Here is a 23417-nt window from a genome sequence, read left to right as displayed (position 1 = left end):
CTTAGTGGAAATGCTTTCAGTTTTTCACCATTGAGGATGATGTTGGCTGTGGGCTTGTCATATATGGCCTTTATTATGTTGAGGAAAGTTCCCTCTATGCCTACTTTCTGCAGGGTTTTTATCATAAATGGGTGTTGAATTTTGTCAAAAGCCTTCTCTGCATCTATTGAGATGATCGTATGGTTTTTCTCCTTCAATTTGTTAATATGGTTTATCACGTTGATAGATTTGCGTATATTGAAGAATCCTTGCATTCCTGGAATAAACCCCACTTGATCATGGTGTATGATCCTTTTAATGTGCTGTTGGATTCTGTTTGCTAGTATTTTGTTGAGGATTTTTGCATCTATGTTCATCAGTGATATTGGCCTGTAGTTTTCTTTCTTTGTGACATCCTTGTCTGGTTTTTGTATCAAGGTGATAGTGGCCTCGTTGAAGGAGTTTGGGAGTGTTCCTTCCTCTGCTATATTTTGGAAGAGTTTGAGAAGGATAGGTGTTAGCTCTTCTCTAAATGTTTGATAGAATTCGCCTGTGAAGCCATCTGGTCCTGGGCTTTTGTTTGTTGGAAGATTTTTAATCACAGTTTCAATTTCAGTGCTTGTGATTGGTCTGTTCATATTTTCTATTTCTTCCTGATTCAGTCTTGGCAGGTTGTGCCTTTCTAAGAATTTGTCCATTTCTTCCAGGTTGTCCATTTTATAGGCATAGAGTTGCTTGTAGTAATCTCTCATGATCTCTTTTATTTCTGCAGTGTCAGTTGTTACCTCTCCTTTTTCATTTCTAATTCTATTGATTTGAGTCTTCTCCCTTTTTTTCTTGATGAGTCTGGCTAGTGGTTTATCTATTTTGTTTTTCTTCTCAAAGAACCAGCTTTTAGTTTTATTGATCTTTGCTATTGTTTCCTTCATTTCTTTTTCATTTATTTCTGATCTGATTTTTATGATTTCTTTCCTTCTGCTAGCTTTGAGGTTTTTTTGTTCTTCTTTCTCTAATTGCTTGAGGTGCAAGGTTAGGTTGTTTATTCGAGATGTTTCCTGCTTCGTAAGGTGGGCTTGTATTGCTATAAACTTCCCCCTTAGAACTGCTTTTGCTGCATCCACAGGTTTTGGGTCCTTGTGTCTCCATTGTCATTTGTTTCTAGGTATTTTTTTATTTCCTCTTTGATTTCTTCAGTGATCACTTCATTATTAAGTAGTGTATTGTTTAGCCTCCATGTGTTTGTATTTTTTACAGATCTTTTCCTGTAATTGATATCTAGTCTCATGGCGTTGTGGTCAGAAAAGAGACTTGATACAATATCAATTTTCTTAAATTTACCAAGGCTTGATTTGTGACCTAAGATATGATCTATCCTGGAGAATGTTCCATGAGCACTTGAGAAAAATGTGTATTCTGTTGGTTTTGGATGGAGTGTCCTATAAATATCAATTAAGTCCAACTTGTTTAATGTATCATTTAAAGCTTGTGTTTCCTTATTTATTTTCATTTTGGATGATCTGTCCATGGGTGAAAGTGGGGTGTTTAAGTCCCCTACTATGAATGTGTTACTGTCGATTTCCACTTTTATGGCTGTTAGTATTTGCCTTATGTATAGAGGTGCTCCTATATTGGGTGCATAAATATTTACAATTGTTATATCTTCTTCTTGGATTGATCCCTTGATCATTATGTAGTGTCCTTCTTTGTCTCTTTTAATAGTCCTTATTTTAAAGTCTATTTTGTGTGATATGAGAATTGCTACTCCAGCTTTCTTTTGGTTTCCATTTGCATGGAATATCATTTTCCATCCCCTTACTTTCAGTCTGTATGTGTCTCTAGGTCTGAAGTGGGTCTCTTGTAGACAGCATATATAAGTGTCTTGTTTTTGTATCCATTCAGCTAATCTGTGTCTTTTGGTGGGAGCATTTAGTCCATTTACATTTAAGGTAATTATCGATATGTATGTTCCTATTCCCATTTTCTAAATTGTTTTGGGTTCATTATTATAGGTCTTTTCCTTCTCTTGTGTTTCTTGCCTAGAGAAGATCCTTTAGAATTTGTTGTAAAGCTGGTTTGGTGGTGGTGAACTCTCTCAGCTTTTGCTTGTCTGTAAAGGTTTTAATTTCTCCATCAAATCTGAATGAGACCCTTGCTGGGTAGAGTAGTCTTGGCTGCAGGTTTTTCTCCTTCATCATTTTCATTATGTCCTGCCACTCCCTTCTGGCTTGTAGGGTTTCTGCTGAGAGATCAGCTGTTAACCTTATGGGGATTCCCTTATGTGTTGTTTCTTGTTTTTCCCTTGCTGCTTTTAATATGCGTTCTTTGTATTTAATTTTTGACAGTTTGATTAATATGTGTCTTGGCATATTTCTCCTTGGATTTATCCTGTATGGGACTCTCTGTGCTTCCTGGACTTGATTAACTATTTCCTTTCCCATATTAGGGAAGTTTTCAACTATAATCTTCAAATATTTTCTCAGTCCCTTTCGTTTTCTCTTCTTCTTCTGGAACCCTTGTAATTCGAATGTTGGTGCATTTAATGTTGTCCCAGAGGTCTCTGAGACTGTCCTCAGTTCTTTTCATTCTTTTTTCTTTATTCTGCTCTGCAGTAGTTATTTCCACTATTTTATCTTCCAGGTCACTTATCCGTTCTTCTGCCTCAGTTATTCTGCTATTGATCCCATCTAGAGTACTTTTAATTTCATTTATTGTGTTGTTCATCGTTGCTTGTTTCATTTTTATTTCTTCTAGGTCCTTGTTAACTGATTCTTGCATTTTGTCCATTCTATTTCCAAGATTTCGGATCATCCTTACTATCATTATTCTGAATTCTTTTTCAGGTAGACTGCCTATTTCCTCTTCATTTGTTAGGTCTGGTGGGTTTTTATCTTGCTCCTTCACCTGCTGTGTGTTTTTCTGTCTTCTCATTTTGCTTATCTTACTGTGTTTGGGGTCTCCTTTTTGCAGACTGCAGGTTCGTAGTTCCCGCTGTTTTGGATGTCTGTCTCCAGTGGCTAAGTTTGGTTCAGTGGGTTGTGTAGGCTTCCTGGTGGAGGGGACTAGTGCCTGTGTTGTGGTGGATGAGGCTGGATCTTGTCTCTCTAGTGGGCAGGTTCACATCTGATGGTGTGTTTTGGGGTGTCTGTGGCCTTATTATGATTTTTGGCAGCCTCTCTGCTAATGGGTGGGGTTGTGTTCCTGTTTTGCTAGTTGTTTGGCATAGGTTGTCCAGCACTGTGGCTTGCTGGTTGTTGAGTGAAGCTGGGTGCTGGTGTTAAGATGGGGGTCTCTGGGAGATTTTCACCGTTCGATATTATGTGGAGCTGGGAGGTCTCTTGTGGACCAGTGTCCTGAAGTTGGCTCTCCTACCTTAGAGGCAGAGCCCTGATTCCTGGCTGGAGTACCAAGAGCCTTTCATCCACATGGCTCAGAATAAAAGGGAGAAAAAGTAGAGGGATTTAGTAGAAGTATGAGGAAAGAAAGAAGGAAAGGAGGGAAGGAAGGAAGGAAGGAAGGAAGAAAGAAAGAAAGAAGCAAAGAAGGGAAGAAGGCAAGAAGGAAAAAAGCAGGGAGGTAGGGAGGGAGGAAGGAAGGAAGGAGGGAAAGAAGGAAAAACAGAAAGAAAGAAGGTACAGTAAAAATAAAATAAAGTATAATAAAGTTATTGAATTAAAAAATTCTTATTTAGAAAAAAAATGGGACGGATAGAACCTTAGGACAAATGTTGGAAGCAAAGCTATACAGACAAAATCTTACACAGAAGCATACACATACACCCTCACTAAAAGAGGTAAAGGGGGGAAAATCATAAATCTTGCTGTCAGAGACCACCTCCTCAATTTGGGATGATTCGTTGTCTAAAGGAGGGAAGGAGGGAAGGAAGGAAAGAAAGAAAGAAAGGATGAAGGTAAAGTATAATAACGTTATTAAAATTAAAATTGATTATTAAGAAAAAAATTTTAAGAAAAAACCATGGACGGATAGAACCCTAGGACAAATGGTGGAAGCAAGACTATACAGACAAGATCTCACACAGAAGCATACACATACACACTCACAAAAAGAGGAATAGGGAAAAAAATCATAGATCTTGCTCCTAAAGTCCACTTCCTTAATTTGGGATGATTGGTTGTCTATTCATGCATTCCACAGATGCAGGGTATATCAAGTTGATTGTGGAGCTTTAATCCGCTGCTTCTGAGGCTGCTGGGAGAGATTTCCCTTTCTCTTCTTTGTTCTTACAGCTCACAGGGGCTCAGCTTTGGGTTTGGCCCTGCCTCTGCGTGTAGGTCGCTGGAGGGCGTCTGTTTTTTGCTCAGACAGGACGGGGTTAAAGGAGCCGCTGATTCGGGGGCTCTGGTGCACTCAGGCCGGGGGGGGGGGGGGGAGGGAGGGGCACTGTGTGCGGGGCGGGCCTGCGGCGGCAGAGGCTAGCGTGACGTTGCACCAGCCTGAGGCCCGCCGTGCGTTCTCTCGGGGAAGTTGTCCCTGGATCCCGGGAACCTGGCAGTGGCGGGCTGCACAGGCTCCGCGGAAGAGGGGTGTGGAGAGTGACCTGTGCTCGCACACAGGCCCCTCGGTGGCGGCAGCAGCAGCCTTAACGTCTCCCGCCCGTCTCTGAAGTCCGCGCTTTCAGCCGCGGCTCGCGCCCGTCTCTGGGGTTCGCGCTTTTAGCCACGGCTCACGCCCGTCTCTGGAGTTCCTTTAAGCAGCGTTCTTAAACCCCTCTCCTCACGCACCAGGAAACAGAGAGGGAAGAAAATGTCTCTTGCCTCTTCGGCAGGTGCAAACTTTTCCCCGGACTCCCTCCCGGCTAGCCGTGGTGCACTAACCCCTTCAGGCTATGTTCAAGCCGCCAACCCCAGTCCTCTCCCTGCGCTCCGTCCGAAACCGAAACCCGAGCCTCAGAGCCTCAGCTCGCAGCCCCGCCCGCCCCGGCGGGTGAGCAGACAAGCCTCTCCGGCTGGTGAGTGCAGGTCGGCACCGATCCTCTGTGCGGGAATCTCCCCGCTTTGCCCTCCGCACCCGTTGCTGTGCACTCCTCCGCGGCTTCGAAGCTCCCCCCTGCGCCTCCCGTAGTCTCCGCCCGCGAAGGGGCTTCCTAGTGTGTGGAAACTTTTCCTCCTTCACAGCTCCCTCCCACTGGTGCAGGTGCCGTCCCTATTCTTTTGTTTCTGTTTTTTTTCTTTTTTTCTTTTGCCCTACCCAGGTACGTGTGGAGTTTCTTGCCTTTTGGGAGGTTTGAGGTCTTCTGCCAGCCTTCAGTAGGTGTTCTGTAGGAGTTGTTCCACGTGTAGATGTATTTCTGGTGTATCTGTGGGGAGGAAGGTGATCTCCGCGTCTTACTCTTCCGCCATCTTCAAGGTCCCCCCCACTCTGTACTTTGTCTGATATTAAGTCAGTGTATCAGCTTTCTTTTTGTATTAATTTCCATTCAAATTTTACTATTTCTATATCCTTATGTGTAAGATGTTTCAAGTACAAGTGCTTTTAAAAAATGTGTTCTGATAATCTTTGTCTTTTTTAATTTAAGAGTGTACTGCATTTAAATATAACTGATTTTGGTACCTTCTATTATTTCTTTACAATTTGTTTTTTTCCTCATCATTGCCATCACTCATTGTAAAGTGAGTATACATCCTGCTTCATTGACTTTAGATTTCTCCATTTGTCTTTGACCATGGGATGTGGGTGCAGTTATCTCTACCTTCTGCCTACCTGTTCTTCATCATAGGAACATCATATTCCAGGTAAGATGTGCTCTTTCAGCCAGAGTCCCAGGATAAGAAGATAGGAGGGACAAAGTAGAAGCCAACTAACAGCCTGGAGCTGAGCTCCAGTTAAGAGTCTAGAGTTGCGAGCTCCACTTAAGACTACAACTAATAATAACTAATAGTTATAGAGTTTTAACCTGTGCCCAGCACTTTCAATGTATATTTTATAGGTGATCTCATTTAACCCTGACAAAGAGCCTCTGGGGCTGGTGTTATTATCTTATGTTACAGATGAGTACAGTAAGACCAAAAGTTTAAGATATTTAGTCAGATTTGCAAGGCTAAAAAGTAGTAGAGCTAGGCCTTGAAACCAAGTAGTTTTAACCTAAAGCCATGTTTTTTTTTTTTTTGCAGGCTCAGCGGCCATGGCTCATGGACCCAGCCGCTCCGCGGCATGTGGGATCTTCCCGGACCAGAACACGAACCCGTGTCCCCTGCATCGGCAGGCGGACCCTCAACCACTGCGCCACCAGGGAAGCCCTAAAGCCATGGTTTTGACTACTGTGCTATGTTACTTCTTTTGAAGTCTCGAGAGTGGTTTCCAATTTCTTTAATCAGTTCTTTTCTATTGCCCTTTCAGAGGTTCTGATTTCCCATTTGTCCTTCAAGTTCAGAAATTCTAGGAGTCTTCCCTTAAAATAAAATTCTCACCCATAAAAAGAAATTAAATTGGGTCATTTCTAGAGACGTGGATAGACCTAGAGAACTGTCATACAGAGTGAAGTAAGTCAGAAAGAGAAAAACAAATATTGTATATTAACGCATATACGTGGAACCTGAAAAATTGGTATAGATGATCTTATTTACAAAGCAGAAATAGAGACACAGATGTAGAGAACAAACATATGGATACCAAGGGGGAAAGAAGGGATGGGATGAACTGGGAGATTGGGATTGACATATACACTATTGATACTATGTATAAAACAGATAACTAATGAGGACCTAATGTATAGCACAGGGAACCCTACTCAGTGCTCTGAGGTTACCTAAATGGGAAGGAAATCCAGAAAAAAGGGGATATATGTATACATATAACTGATTCACTTTGCTGTATAGTAGAAGCTAACACAACTAACACAACATTGTAAACCAACTATACTTCAATAAAAATTAAAAACAAAAAAATCTCGCCTTTTACATGTAACCAAGGCCTACAACACTGGTAGAGAACATACTTTTTGATCAAGTGTCTCTCCCTTTCTCTCTTTTTAATATAGTTTATTTTCCCCTTAGGTCTCTATGGAAGAAGGCTTGAGTCTGTCCCAAGAATATAACCATGTTTTTTTTGAGACCTCTGCAGCCCTCAGATTCTGTACTGATGATACCTTCATGGCTTAGTGAGGGAGATCCACAAGGAGTCCATGCCATCCTTGATGGAAAAGAAACTGAAAAGACAGCCTATGGAAGAAGTTAAAAGGCTCATTGAACTGTGGTTTTCTCAGGGTTTTTGCCCAGTAGTGGGATTGCTGGGTCATATGGTAGTTCTATTTTTAGTTTTCTAAGGAGCCACCATACTGTTCTCCATAGTGGCTGTATCAATTTACATTCCCACCAACTGTGCAAGAGAGTTCCCTTTTCTTCCCTAGATTTTTTGATGATGGTCATTCTGACTGGTGTGAGGTGATACCTCATTGTAGTTTTGATTTGCATTTCTCTAATGATTTGTGCTGTTGAGCATTCTTTCATGTGTTTGTAGGCAATCTGTGTATCTTTTTTGGAGAAATGTCTATTTAGGTCTTCTGCCCAGTTTTGGATTGGGTTGTTTGGTTTTTTTTTTTTTTTTTGATATTGAGCTGCATGAGCTGCTTGTAAGATTTGGAGATTAATCCTTTGTTAATGCTTTGTTTGCAAATATTTTCTCCCATTCTGAGGGTTATCTTTTTGTCTTGTTTATGGTTTCCTTTGCTGTGCAAAAACTTTTAAGTTTCATTAGGTCCCATTTGTTTATTTTTGTTTTATTTCCATTTCTCTAAGAGGTGGGTCAAAGGATCTTGCTGTGATTGATGCCATAGAGTGTTCAGTCTATGTTTTCCTCTAAGAGTTTTATAGTGTCTGGCCTTACATTTAGGTCTTTAATCTGTTTTGAGTTTATTTTTGTGTATGATGTTAGGGAGTGTTCTAAGAATCATGTACCACATGTTCATTGCAGCTCTATCTACAATAGCCAGGACATGGAAGTAACCTAGTGTCCATCAACAGATGAATGGATAAAGAAGATGTGGCACATATATACAATGGAATATTACTCAGCCGTAAAAATGAATGAAACTGAGTTATTTGTAGTGAGGTGGATGGACCTAGAGTCTGTCATACAGAGTGAAGTAAGTCAGAAAGAGAAAAACAAATACTGTATGCTAACACATATATATGGAATCTAAGAAAAAAAAAAAAGTTCTGAAGAACCTAGAGGCAGGACAGGAATAAAGACACAGATGTAGAGATTGGATTTGAGGACACAGGGAGGGGGAAGTGTAAGCTGGGATGAAGTGAAAGAGTGGCATGGACATATATGCACTACCAAATGTAAAATACATAGCTAGTGAGAAGCAGCTGCATGGCACAGGGAGATCAGCTGGGTGCTTTATCACCACCTAGAGGGGTGAGATAGGGAGGGTGGGAGGGAGAGGCAAGAGGGAGGAGATATGGGGGTATATGTGTATGTATAGCTAATTCACTTTGTTATAAAGCAGAAACTAACACACCATTGTAAAGCAGTTATACTCCAATAAAGATATTAAATATATATATATATATATATTTTAAAAAGGCTTATTGAAGAAGAGAGAAAACATGACATGATATCCTTGCTTCTAACTCCCTTACTCTCACTCTCAATATTTTCAGTCAAGCAATTCTAGATATTGTATTGAGCTTTAATATTCTCCCTCTCCCTCCACCACTTGCTTCCTATCTCTCTCTCTCTCTCCCACTCTCTCTCTCTCTCTCTCTCTCTCTCTCTCTCTCACACACACACACACACACACACACACACACACATTCAATATCTTCCTATAAGTAAAAGCAAAATCTGCATAACTGTACCTCTTGAGATAGTTTGTTTTGCCCTTAAGAGTTGGATGGATTTTGTCAATCAGCCAGATATGTAGTTTAGTTTTTACAATAAATTACTAAATAAAATTGACATTCCAATTGCCTCATTTCCCTTTAAAGACTCTAGCTTCATTTGGTATGCTGTCTGGTTATAGAGAAAATACTCAGAATTGCAGACTGAATGATAAAAGGCTCAGGGGATCTGCCTTTGCCTGATAAGTCTCCAGTTGTTTGCATTTCAGGAATCTCAGTAAATAATAAAGAAGTTCAGGAAACAATTCAGATCAGGAGTCTGCAACCTGGTCTTTCTTAAGTGCAAAAGCCATGCTGCTTTTCCTTGAATGCTTGAGATGAACCTTAGATGAATTATTAATAATAGGAGCTAGTTGTGGGTCATTCGAGGGCTGAAATAAGATATCCCCATATTTACAGTGCTCTGCCCCATCAGGATTCAGCAAAATTATCACAGTGAAGTCACCGGGCTGTGGCAAATGGATACTGTTTTTATAGCAGTAAGAGAGGCTTCTATGAATCTGATGGTTCACATACTTCCAAAAGGACATCCTGAAACCTCTCAGCAAGGAGTCCCTATTAGGACTGAGTAACCTGAGTTAAGACCACCTGCAAGGCAAGAGGCTTCTTGACTCCAGAGACCCTGTTTTCTCCGTTTGTTGCCAAAATTTTCTATCTCTTCTTACTGAAATGATGAAACACCATCAGTTAGAGGGCTTTTTTCTTGTTTGTTTTAAAATGGATCATTTTGTAAATGAAATTGTCCATATACTTATTTATCCCATTGTGCTAAGTGGTGTGTTCAAACTCAAACTCAGAAAGCACCTTACCAGAAATAACAGTTCTGACTGTTTAATAGACCAGAGTTAAAATAAAAAACATAAAGAACAGACAGCTAAACATGAGGTGGAATCCATCAAACTAATCTTCATGGGTTGGGGACAGTTTTTATCATAAATTAGAGAAAAGGAAGGACTAAGGCCAGAGTTATCATTAAACATGCAAGCACTTATTATTTTATTCACAATGCTTCTGGCACTGGATAATCTCTGAGAATGCAGGAATGAATCAAGGTTGTTTAACACTACTTAGAAGACTCACTTGTGGAAGAAAAATGGGATTATAACTTTGTAGATAAGAAGACACATTTTATATCATAATATAGCTACAGCAAGAAAGAATAGAGATTGCCATTTTTCAACCACTGGACTAAAATCTTAGCCTTTCAGAATATTGTACTTATGGATCCTTTTATTGCTTGGAGCCAAGGCCTTTCTCAAACCCACATGGACTTCACTGTTCTTATTCCTAAGCTCTGGGATCAAGGCAATCAGCTTGCATTTATTCACTTGTTAACTGCTTCTACTCTGTCCCTTTGGATTTTTCTCAACCCTCATCTTCTACGGAGTAGGGCACAATCTACCGAGTTTTCCCTGTCCCATATTACCTCTAAAATCAAATCCACTATATCTTTTCATTCTAAGGTATTCATAAGTAAGGAGAAAAACCAAAATATTTTTTTAAAAATGTGGAGATGATATAAAAATAACAAGATTCTTATAGCCATAGAGCTGGTCTTTACTTCCTCGTTTCCTTTGCTCTAAATGTTTAATACTCTGCTTTTATACTGATAAAGTGGGTTAGTACATTATTTTTCTCCCTCAGCTACCCTGACCCCTGGAACTCTTCCAAGTTTGGGAAGACTCTGTGCATACTGCAGTCCATTAGATTGTTCTGTTTGCTAGAAGATGCAATCTAAGAAACAGAGTATTTGGCACCTAGTTCCATATGACAGACATACATCTTTGAAAACCTGATGACTGCCCTATCTATGAATAACAGTAGTGTTTGACATCTTTGAAAATCTGATGACTTCCCTATCTATGAATAAAAGTAGTGTCTGACACCTTTCTTTAAACAACTAAAAGTCTTTGTAAATTTTATTTTACTGTCAGCTTCCTTGCCTTTGGCTCTAAAGTTTTGTATCTCATTTCTCTCTTGTTCCTTCTCTTTATACTTTTCGAGTCCTGATAAATAATTTACATGGTTTAGAAATTCTTAGAGAGGTTTAGATTGTGGAACAGTTACCAAGTCCAACCATTTCATCCTGTGGAAGGAAGGAGGTCTGTAAATGATCACTCAGTGAAACTGCATGAATTTGAAATAATTATCACCAGCAGAGAGAGGCAGATTTTAAGTATTCTTTTAAGCCAGTCTGCTAAAAGGAAGTAAATGTTCTAGAAGAATAAAACCTAGTTATTTTTGCCCAAAGACTATTGACTCACTCTCTTTGATATGACCTAAATTCCAAGATCTCATACCTGATCACTATCCCTGAAAACTTCTAACCAGACCTAGGATACCTCAATCAATCTCAAATCTTGAAGAAGAAAAGCACAATGTGTACATACCTACATAGCCAAAGGAGTGTCAAGAAACTATGAAACAATAGCATCCATGTGCATTGTAAACAAATATGTAGTCACCCAAGACAATTTACCAAATAGTGACAAAATGCGAGCTATGTGCAAGCACTTTTCTAGATACCACTGGGTGTGTGTGCATGCATGTGTGTGTGTTGGAGAGGTACTATGCAATTCCAAATACATTTTCTGCTCTCTAGAAATATATCATCTATTTTATGTATTTTTAATTAACTGGTCTGGTGGGTCCCCATAATAAAATAATTTGCCAGATTGTACACAAATGACAGTTTATAATGAGCCTTGGAACTTGTGTAGAAAATGCCAATAAGAAAAAAACATGGACAGCTAGAGCCAAGCATTATTCACAGCTGTTTTATTTCTCTACCACTTGTCTATTCTTTCTCATGCGTCCTTGACTGATGGGTAGCTGGGGTGAGGAGGAACTGAATTTTGGTTTAATCCAGTAATTCAGTGCTAAGCTAAGGCAATAATTTAAGGAACATATTTAAATAACACAACTTCTGCATGGGACACTTAGGCCAGTTGTTTTCATTCAAAGTTCTGCTCTGTTCACTGTCCTTTCCAAAATTGCACCTGAGTGTGGGGGAAAGGTGTGGCTTATGCGACCTCATGACAGTAGAATTTCCTCCTCTCATCTTCTAAGTCCTACAGTATCCTCTGTATCGTTTTTGATATTTTTAACCAAGGGTCCGGCCTGATTCTTTTTTTTTTTTTAATTTATTCAATTGTCATTAGAACACTTAACATGAGATCTACCCTATTGACAAATTTTTAAGTGTACAATATATTATTGCTAACTATAAGTACAATGCTGTACATCAGATCTCTAGAGCTTCTTGCTTGAAAGTTTGTGCACTTTGATTAGTAATTCCCCATTTCTCCCTCCCCCCAGCCCTTGGTAACCATTTGATTCTGTTTATTAGACTGGTTTACTCAGAGGTATGTCAAAGACAGGCAAGTGGGCCCATGATAAATAGGCACTTTCTACTGGAATACATGAACTGGTCCCTTTGTCTTTGGGTCTCAAGGTCCTTCTCAACACAGTCTCTTTATTGTTACACCAGATCACTTCCAGTCCATTTCTGCCAGTACTTTTGACTATCTTTGGTATTATTTGCATGTCACACGTAGGCCATGGGGACTCCTGAGCATTGTCTCAATAAAGCTGTTACAGCTCTCTGCCACCACCTCTGTCTAGCTCATGTGGGGCTGCCCCAGGGAGTCCAGTTTACTCCTAGCATTCCTTAAAAGTGAAATATAAACAAAGACCAATCAGAATGGAGACATAATGTAAACAGTAAGTGTGTTCATAACTGTGGGAAATTCGGTCACTAGCCCCAGTGTTTTCAAACTTCCTTGTGATTGTTTGTAAGCAACCTCCCATTAGTTGGCTTGGAAGGCATAGAGTGGAGGATTAGGAAGAGGATGCTACTCTATGACCCATATGCATTGTTACTGTCTCTCTTCCACAAGCCATCTGGTGGAAGGGGAGTAGGCTACTTACTTATTCTTTCTCTAAGTAACCCTTCAACAACAGGCTGGCACCTAAAGTAAATAAGAAAACAGAATTTGATTGTCAAAGATGAGAAATGAGTTTCTTATTTTAGGGGGCTTCTGTTCAGTGAGTGGTACACATTGAATAGACATTTTTCCAAATAAGACATGCAGATGGCCAAACACACATGCAAAGATATTCATTATTAATCATCATTCATCAGAGAAATGCAAATTAAAACCACAATGATGTATCATCTCACACCTGTCAGAACGTTTATCATCAAAAAGACCACAAATAATAAATGTTGGCTAGAATGTAGAGAAAAGGGAACACATACAATGTTGGTGGGATTATAAATTGGTGGAGCTACTGTGGAAAACATTATGATAGTTTCTCAAAAAATAGGAATACAGATACCATATGACTCAGCAATTCCATCCTGGTGTACATTCAAAATAAAAACAAGAACATAAATTTGAAAAGATACATGCACCCTAATGTTCATAGCAACATTGTTTAGAATTGCCAAGATATGGGAGCAACCTAAGTGTCTGTTAACAGATGAATGGATAATGAAGATATGGTATACATATACAATGCATTACTATTTAGCCATAAAAAAGAATGAAATTTTGCCATTTGTTACAATATGGATAGATTTGGAGGGTATTATGCTAACTGAAATAAGTCAGAGAAAGACAAATACTGTACAACATCACTTATATGTGGAATCTAAAAAAAACAAACTAGTGAATGTAACAAAAAGAAACAGACTGACAGGTACAGAGTACAAACTAGTGGTTACCAGTAGGGAGAGGGAAGGGGGAGGGGCTAGTTGATAGTGGGGGATTAACAGGTACAACTACTATGCATGAAACAAATAAGCTATATGGATATATTATATATCACAGGTAGTATGACCAATATTTTATAATAACTATAAATGGAGTATAAACTTTAAAAATTGTAAATCATTATGTTGTACACCTGTAACTTTATATAATATTGTAAAAAATATGAAAACCCCATCTCAATAAAGTTGGTACATATTTTTTAAGAAAGGGTAAAAAGCCATGGATCAAGAAAAATTTCAAGATAGGAGAATATACCTAAACATATTTTAAAACAAAATGATCCCTGTTACACATGCACCAACTAAGACTAAGCCTCTTGAACTATATTTATAAAAATTAAAGTTGTAGTTCTTCTAGTTTGGTTGTTTACATGTTACTAGAGAAAGTTCTAACATCTACCTGGCCTAAATCGTCTACTGTAAGATTACATTTGAACACTTCCACTTGGCCTAAGGTTTCCCAATTAGAGTTACTATTTGGGTTTAGATGGCAAAAGTGAAGTTGTTCTTTCAAGCCATCCATATACTATTAAATACAAATGTTAGAAAGTACAAAATTTAGTCTTCTATTAAAATGTCAAGAGCATAAATATATTTGTCATATAATCTTGTTGCCAGTTGTAAAAGCAGAGCAGAAGGGACTGTGGTGGAAAGGACAAAGAATATGTGAATTTTTATCAGTAAAAAAAAAGAGTACCTAGACCATTCATCATTTTCAGGTCTAAGTAGCCTACTGGGAACTCTGGACATACAGGATTTAACAAAGGAATCAGAGTCCCCAAGGTAAAAGGATTATTAAGGGGAGTAAAGGGATGCTGGTCACAAAAGCAGGGTAAGAGGTAAGAATGCAACACAAAACTCACACCAACAGACTATTATCTACTTCATTCACATTTTTGCTTCAGTCCAGCTCTGTCTCTAACACACACACACATGTACACACACATAAATATATCAGTATAACTGTCACTCTTCAAACTATTGGTGTGAAAAATTAAATATTATAAAAAATAAATCACATCAGTGCTCACTTCAACAGCACATATAGTAAAATTGGAACAATACAGAGAAGATAAGCATGGGCCTTGCACAAGAATGACATGTGAATTTGTGAAGCATTCCACATTTTTAGGCCAGAAGGGAGTGCACAATGTATTTAAAGTCATGAAAGGGAAAAACCTACAACCAAGAATATCCAGCAAGACTCTCATCCATATTGCATGGAGAAATTGAAAGCTTTGTAGACAAGCAAAAGCTGAAAGAATTCAGCACCACCAAACCAGCCTTACAACAAATGCTAAAGGAACTTATTTAGGTAGAAAAGAAAAGGCCACATCTAGAAATAAGGAAATTACAAAATGGAAAATCTCAATGGTAAAGGCAAACCTATAGTAAAGGTAAGAAATCATCCACACACAAACTAGTAGGGAAGTTAAAAGACAAAAGTAGTAAAATTATCTGTATACACAATAAGCACTTAAGGGGTATGCAAAATAATTACATGTAAAATATGATATCAAAACCAGGAATCATGACAGGAGGGGAGGACAAGTGCAGGAGATTTAAAATGCTTTTGAAATTAAGAGATCAGAAAACTAAAGCATTCATGTGTGTGTGTATATATATATATATATATATATATATATATATATATATATATATATATATATATATATATATATATAGATTGCTATACCAAAGCCTCACAGTAACTGAAAAACAAAAATCTATAATAGATATAAAGACATAAAGATAGTCATCAAACCACAAGAGAAGAGAAAAAAAAGGAGAAACAGAAAAAAGACTGACAAAAACAAATCCAAAACAATTAACAAAGTGTAAATAAGAATACACGTATAGATAATTACTTTAAATGTAAACAAATTAAATGCTCCAACTAAAAGACAAAGACTTCCTGAATGGGTACATAAACAACACCAGTATATATGCTGTCTACAAGAGACACACTTCAGATCTAAAGACAAATACAGACTGAAAGTGAGGGGATGGAAAAATGGTATTCTATGCAAATGGAGATAAAAAGAAAGATGGAGTAGCAGTATTTATATCAAATAAAATAAACTTTTAAATAAAGACTTTTATGAGACAAAGAATGACACTTCATAATCATCAAGGGATCAATTCAAGAAGAAGATATAATAATTGTAAATATACATGCACTCAACACAGAAACACTTCAGTGTATAAGACAAATATTAACAAACATAAAAGGAGAAATTGACAGTAACACAAAAAATTGATAAACCTTTAGCCAGATTCACCAAGAGAGGGTCCAAATCAATAAAATCAAAACTGTAAAAGAAGTTACAACTGACACCACAGAAATAAAAAAAATTGTAAGAGACTATTATTAGCAATTATACACCAATAGAATGGACAACCTAGAGTAAATGAACAAATTCTTAGAAAGGTACAATCTCCCAAACTGAACCAGGAAGAAATAGAAAATATGAGCACACCAATTATCAGTACTGAATTGAATCAAAAACAGTAATATAAAACTCCCAAAAACCAAAGTCCAAGACAGATGACTTCACAAGTGAATTCTACCAAATATTTAGAGAAGAGTTAACATTTATCCATCTAAAACTATTCTAAAATATTTCAGAGAAAGGAGCACTTCTGAACTCATTCTATGAGGACACCATCACCCTGATAACAAACCAGACAAAGATGTCACAGAAAAAGAAAACTACAGGCTAATATCACTGATGAATATAGATGCAAAAATCCTCAACAAAATACTAGCAAACCAGCTCCAAAAACACATTAAAGGGATCATACACCATGATCAAGTGGAATTTATGCCACAGATGCAAGAAATTTTCAATATCTGCAAATCAATTGGTGTGATACAGCACATTAACAAATTGAAGAATAAAAACAATATGATGATTTCAATAGATACACAAAAGTGTTTTGACAAAATTCAACACCTATTTATGATAGAAACTGTCCAGAAAGTAGGCATAGAGGGAACATACCTCAACATAATAAAGGCTATATATGACAAACCCACAGCTAACATCATACTCAGTGGTAAAAGCTGAAAACATCACCTGTAAGATCAGGAAGAAGACAAGGATGCCCAGTCTGGCCACTTTTATTCAACACAGTATTGGAAGTCCTAGCCACAGCAATCAGAGAAAGAAAAGAAATAAAAGGAATCTAAGTTGGAAAAGAAGTAAAACTGTCACTGTTGGCAGATGACATGGCAACATACATAGAAAATCTTAACAATGCTACAAGAAAGCTACTAGAGATCATCAATGAATTTGGCAAAGTTGCAGGATATAAAATTAATATAGAAATCTGTTGCATTTCTATACACTAAAAGCTAAAGATAAGAGAGAAAAATTAAGGAAAATGTCCCATTTTCCATCAAAAATAAAATAAAATACCTAGAAATAAACCTACCTAAGGAGACCAGAGACCTGTACTCCAAAAACTATAAGACATTGTTGAAAGAAATTGAAGATGACACAAACAGATGGAAAGATACACAGTGTTCTTGGATTGGAAGGATCAATATTTTTAAAATAACTACACTACCCAATGCAATCTACAGATTCAATGCAATTCCTATCAAATTACCAATGACATTTTAAACAGAACTAAAAGGAAAGATTTAAAAATTTGTATGGAACTACAAAAGACTTTGAATAGCCAAAGCAATCTTGAGAGAAAAGAATGCATCTGGAGGAATCAGGCTCCCTGACTTCAGAGTATATCACAAAGCTACAGTCATCAAAACTGTATGGTACTGGAATAAACAGAGACATATAAATGATTGGAACAGAATAGAAAACCCTGAAATAAACCAACTCACCTATGGTCAATATGGTCAATTAATCTATGACAAAGGAGGTCAGAGTATACTATGGAGATAAAGACTGTCTCTACAATAAATAGTACAGGGAAGACTGTACAAATACATGTAAAAAAAATGAAATTAGAACATTCTCTAACATCATATAAAAAAATAAACCCTAAATGTATTAAAAACCTAAATGTAAGACTGGATACTATAAAACTCCTGGATGAAAACAGAGGCAGAACACTCTTTGACATAAATCTCACCAATATTTTTTTGGATCCATATCTTAGAATAATGGAAATAAAAACAAAAATAAACAAATGGGACCTAATGAAACTTAAAAGCTTAACTATAAACAAAACAAAAAGACAATCTACATAATGGAAGAAAATATTTGCATACAATGTCATCCACAAGGGATTAATTTCCACAATACATAAACAGCTCAATATCAACAAAGCAAACACCCAATCAAAAAATAGGTAGACGATCACATTTCTTCAAAGAAGACATACAGATGGCCAACACGCACATGAAAAGATGCTCAACATCACTAATTATTAAAGAAATGCAAAGCAAAACTACAATGAGATATCACCTTACACTGGTCAGAATGGCCATCATCAAAAAGTCTATAAATAATAAATACTTGAGAGGGTTTGGAGAAAAGGGAATCCTTCTACTCTGTTGATGTGAATGTTAATTGGTGCAGCCACTATGGAAAGAAGTATGGACGTTCCTTAAAAAACCAAAAATTAGAGTTAACATATCATCCTGCAATCCCACTCCCAGGCCTATATGTAGAGCAAACCATAATTTGAAATGATGCATGCACCCCAGTGTTCATAGCAGCACTACTTCCAATAGCTAAGACATAGAAGTAACCTAATTGTCCATCAACAGATGAATGGATAAAGAATATATGATATATATACATACTATAATACTACTCAGCTATAAAAAAAGAATGAAATAATGCCATTTGCAGCAACATGGATGGACATAGAGATTATCATACCATTTGAAGTAAGTCAGAGAGAGACAAATATCACTTATATGTGGAATCTAAAATATGACACAAATAAACTTATATAAGGCAGAAATAGACACAAAGACATAGAAAATAAATGTATGGTTACCAAAGGAGAAGGGAGGTAGGGATAAATTAGAAGTGGGGGATTAACAGATACAAACTACTGTATATAAAATAGATAAACAACAAGGTCCTACTGGGAAGTATACTTAATATCTTATAATAACATATAAGGGAAAAGAATCTGAAAAAAATAGATATGTAGTTTTTACTATATCTCCCAGTTTTATTAAAAATTACCTCAAAAGAAGAAAAATTTTGTTTTCTGATATACCTCACATGTGACAAAGATAACAAAATAATTTAATCTTCTGACTCTGTTGCAATCAGGGTTTCATTCAGCTTTCTCTAGAGGTTTAATTAAAACCAGCTAATAAATAAAATAAAAATATGGTTTCTGGAATAGATCCATAGTATCTCTTTAAAATACATAAATTATGAGGATGGTTTACCTCCCTTTATAGGTTAGGGAAATAGGACCCTGAAAACATTGCTATTGGAAGTGACTCCCTCCAGGGAAGTTAATTAGACAAGGGAGTGAGACATCAATTAAGGGAAGTCGGCCAAAGGTTTTAAATTTATTGCTGGTGAGAAGTGCTGGACTTGCAGCAATTAGAATCTGAATTTATGTGTTGAAAAGGTGAAGAAAAATAAAAGTACTACCAGCATGCCACTATCCTGATGATGTTTGGGAAGCTTAAAACAACTATAACTCAAGAGTTTTCTGTTCATACTGAGTCTGAATCACAGAATTTGTGACTTTCAGAGGATATGCTAAAAAAAATGTTGGGCTGAAATAACAGATGACTCATGAATTCACAAGAACTCAATTCACTAACAGATAATTCAGCATTGAATTATTCATATATTAATTCACTTAATTTTTTATTGAAATATACTTAATTACAATATTATATTAGTTTCAAGTGTATGACATAGTGATTTGATATTTTTATAGATTATATTCCATATAAAGTTATTGTAAAACATTTGTTATATGCCCTGTACTGTACATTACATTCTTGTAACTTATCTATTTTATACCTGTTAGTTTGTACCTCTTAATCCCCCTCACCCATTTTGCCCCTTCTCTCACCCTCTACCCACTGGCAACCACCAACCTTTTCTCTGTATCTGTGAATCTGTTTCTGTTTTGTTTTATTCTTTAGATTTCACATATAAGTGCAAACATACAGAATTTGTCTTTCTCTGTTTGACATTTCACTAAGCATAATACCCTCTACCCTTCAGGTCAATCCAGTTATTACAAATGGCAAAATATCATTCTTCTTAATGGTTGAATTGTACACATAATTATATTATATATTATATAGTTACATATAATATAAAATACATAATATATATCTCACATATTCTTTATCCATTCATCTGTTGATGGACACTTAGGTTGCTTGTTTTAATATTTTGGCTATTGTAAATAATGCTGCTATGAACATTGAGCATTGAACATTTTCTTCAGATAAAATACCCAGGAGTACAATTGATTCATCATATGTTAGTTCTATTATTAATATTTTTTGGAACCTCCATATAGTTTTTCCATAGTAGCTGAATCAATTACATTCCCACCAACAGGGCATTACAGTTCCCTTTTCTCTATATCCTTGCCAATGTTTGTTATGAGTGGTCTTTTTGATGACAGCCATTCTGACAGGTATGAGGTGATATCTCACTGTGGTTTTGATTTGTATTTCCCTGAGGATTAGTGATGTTGAGAATCTTTTCATCTATTGGATATCTGTATGTCTTCTCTGGAAAATGCTTATTCAGGTCCTCTGCCCATCTTTTAATCGGGTGGTTTGTTTTCACTTAATATTTTTGAGCTCCTATTGTGTGCAACACACCCTGATTAGCATTTTTATTAACTCCTCAGTAATCACACACACAAAAACAAACAATTCATACACAAAGAACATAATTTCTGAGAACTTACTCTGTGTCAAATACTGCATTAAATCAAGGGGATAATATTGTACCAAAATAACTATTGTCCTTGCTCTTTTGGAGCTTACAGTCTAATCAGGAAGAAAGATAGTGATAACATATTTAGATTTATAATGTTTAAATTGGGACCATAATCAATGCTATAATGGAGAATTGTGGTGTGTAAATATTGTCCATAATAGGAGCATTTGAACTAGTTGCGGAGCTCAGGAGCTTCCCTGAAGACATGAAGATTGGGTTGCAATATGAAGGAGGAACATTATTTAGGCCAAGAGGATAAGGATGATGTTAATGTATTTCAATCAGCAATAACAGCATGGGCATCAGCCCTCTGGCAAGTGGATGCATCATGAGTAGAGGTGACCAGCATGATTGGGAGGAAAAAAAAGAGGTCTGTGAAATGATGACACATGAAGGGTGACTTGGAAAGAAGAAACATGCAGATCTATTTAGGTGAGAGTTATGTCTTTATTTTGAGAAAAATGGGAGGCTATTAAATGCAGTTAAACAGTTAGATGAGGTAACAATTATTTGGTCTTTAAAATGTTAATTTTGGAGGGAAGAGGTAGGATGATGGAGTAGAAAAACTCTGAGCTTACAACCCCTCATGGAAACACCAAAATTACAGCAATTTACAGAACACCTATTGAAGAAAAAGACAAGAACCTACCAGAAAAGATCTTCTACAACTAAAGATATAAAGAAGGAACCACACCAGGACAGCTAGGAGGGTTAAAGTCATGGTATAGTCAAGACAAATAACTCAGGTGGGTGACCCACAAACAGGAGAATAATTACAATGGCAGAGGTTCTCCCCATGGACTGAAGGCACTGAGTCCTATATTGGGCACCCCAGCCTGGGGGTCCTGTGCCAGGAAGACAAACCTCATCAAGAAAAGAGAGCATGAGAGAGAGGGCCCAAATCAATAAAATCAGAAATAAAAAAGGAGAATTTACAACTGAAACTAGAGAAATGCAAAGGACCATAAGAGATTATTGCAAACAAGTGTATGATAATAAAAATGACAAATTCTAAGAAACGTACAATCTCCCAAAACTGAACCAGAAAGAAATAGAAAGCATGAACAAACCAATTACCAGTAACGAAACTGAATCAGTAATTGTAAAACTTCCAACAAACCAAAGTACAGGACCAGATGCCTGAATTCTGCCAGACATTTAGAGAAGTGTTAACACCTATCTTTCTTCAAACTATCCCCAAAAATTATAGAAAAAGGAATGCTTCCAAATTTATTCTGAGACTAGCATCACCCTGATACCAAAACCAGACAAAGACATCACATAAAAAAAAAAAATTACAGGTCAATATCACTGATGAACATAGATGCAAAAATCCTCAACAAAATATAGGCAAGCCAAATTCAACAAAAATTAAAAGGATCAGACTCAAAGACATAGAAAACAAACTTATGGTAACCAAACTGGAAGCGAGGGCAGGAGGGATAAATTAGAAGTTTGGCATTAGCAGATACAAACTACTATATACAAGAGAGATAAACAACAAAATCCTACTGCATAGTGCAGGAAACTATATTCAATATTTTGTAGCAAAATATAATGTAAAAGAATCTGAATCACTTTGCTGTACACCAGAAACTAATACAACATTGTAAATCAAATATACTTAAAAAAAAAAAAAGATCATACACTATGATCAAGTGGGATTTACTCCAGGAATGCAAGGATTTTTCAATATCCACAAATCAATCAGTGTGATACATCACATTACCAGATTTAAGAATAAAAACACATGATAACCTCAATAGATGCAGGAAAATCTTTTGATAAAATTCAACATCCATTCATGATAAAAACTCTCCAGAAAGTTGGTATAGAGGGAACATACCTCACCATAATAAAGGCTGTATGTGACAAACCCACAGCTAACATCATACTCCAAAATGAAAACTTGAAAGCATTTCCTCTTAGATCAGGAACAAAACAAGGATTCCCACACTTTCTACTTTTATTCAAAGTACTATTAGCAGTCCTAGCCACAGCAATCAAAGAAGGAAAAGGGATCCAAATTGGAAAAAAAGAAGTAAAACTGTCATTGTTTTCACACAACATGATACTATATATAGAAAATCCTAAAGATGCGACAAAAACTGCTAGAAATCATCAATGAATTCAGTAAAGTTACATGACACAAAAATAACATGCAGAAATCTGTTTCTATACACTAACACTAAACTATCAGAAGGAAAAATTAAAGAAACAATCCAGTTGCAATGACATCAAAAAGGATAAAATACCTAGGAGTAAACCTACCTAAGGAGGTAAAAGACCTGTATTCAGAAAACTATAAGACACTGATGAAATAAATTGAAGATGAAACAAACAGACAGAAAGATATACTGTGTTCATGATTTGAAGAATTATCATTGTTAAAATGACCATAATACTGAAAGCAATCTACAGATTCAATGCAATCCCCATCAAAATACCAATGGCATTTTTCACAGAATGATATAGAAGAACAGATTTGTAGGTATCATGCTCCGTAACTTCAGACTGTACTACAAAGCTACAGTCATCAAAAGTGTGTGATACTGTCACAAACGAATCAATGGACAAAGGATTAATCTCCAAAATATACAAACAGCTCATACAGCTCAATATTAAGAAAACAAAAAATCCAATCCAAAAATGGACCGAAGACCTAAATAGACATTTTTTCCAAGGAAACATACAGATGGCCAAGAAGCACATGAAAAGCTGCTCAGCAACACTAATTATTAGAGAAATGCAAATCAAAACTACAATGAGGTATCACCTCGCACCAGTTAGAATGGGCATCATCAGAAAATCTACAAACAACAAATGCTGGAGATGGTATGGAGGAAAGCGAACCTTCTTGCACTATTGGTGGGAATGTAAATT

General features: G+C 36.8%; 1 non-coding gene across 1 annotated transcript; it reads left to right on the top strand.

Moving 5' to 3' along the window:
* The first annotated feature begins 14640 nt into the window (after window positions 1–14640).
* On the top strand, window positions 14641–14747 carry LOC117307754 (U6 spliceosomal RNA). The gene has a single exon (XR_004521633.1). It is a non-coding gene; the product is annotated as a U6 spliceosomal RNA (small nuclear RNA).
* Window positions 14748–23417: the final 8670 nt, after the last annotated feature.

Source organism: Tursiops truncatus, chromosome 13 (genome assembly GCF_011762595.2).
Source record: "Tursiops truncatus isolate mTurTru1 chromosome 13, mTurTru1.mat.Y, whole genome shotgun sequence".
NCBI lineage: Eukaryota > Metazoa > Chordata > Mammalia > Artiodactyla > Delphinidae > Tursiops > Tursiops truncatus.
Note: the sequence above shows the minus strand (reverse complement) of the source record. Positions and strands in the feature narration are given on the sequence as shown.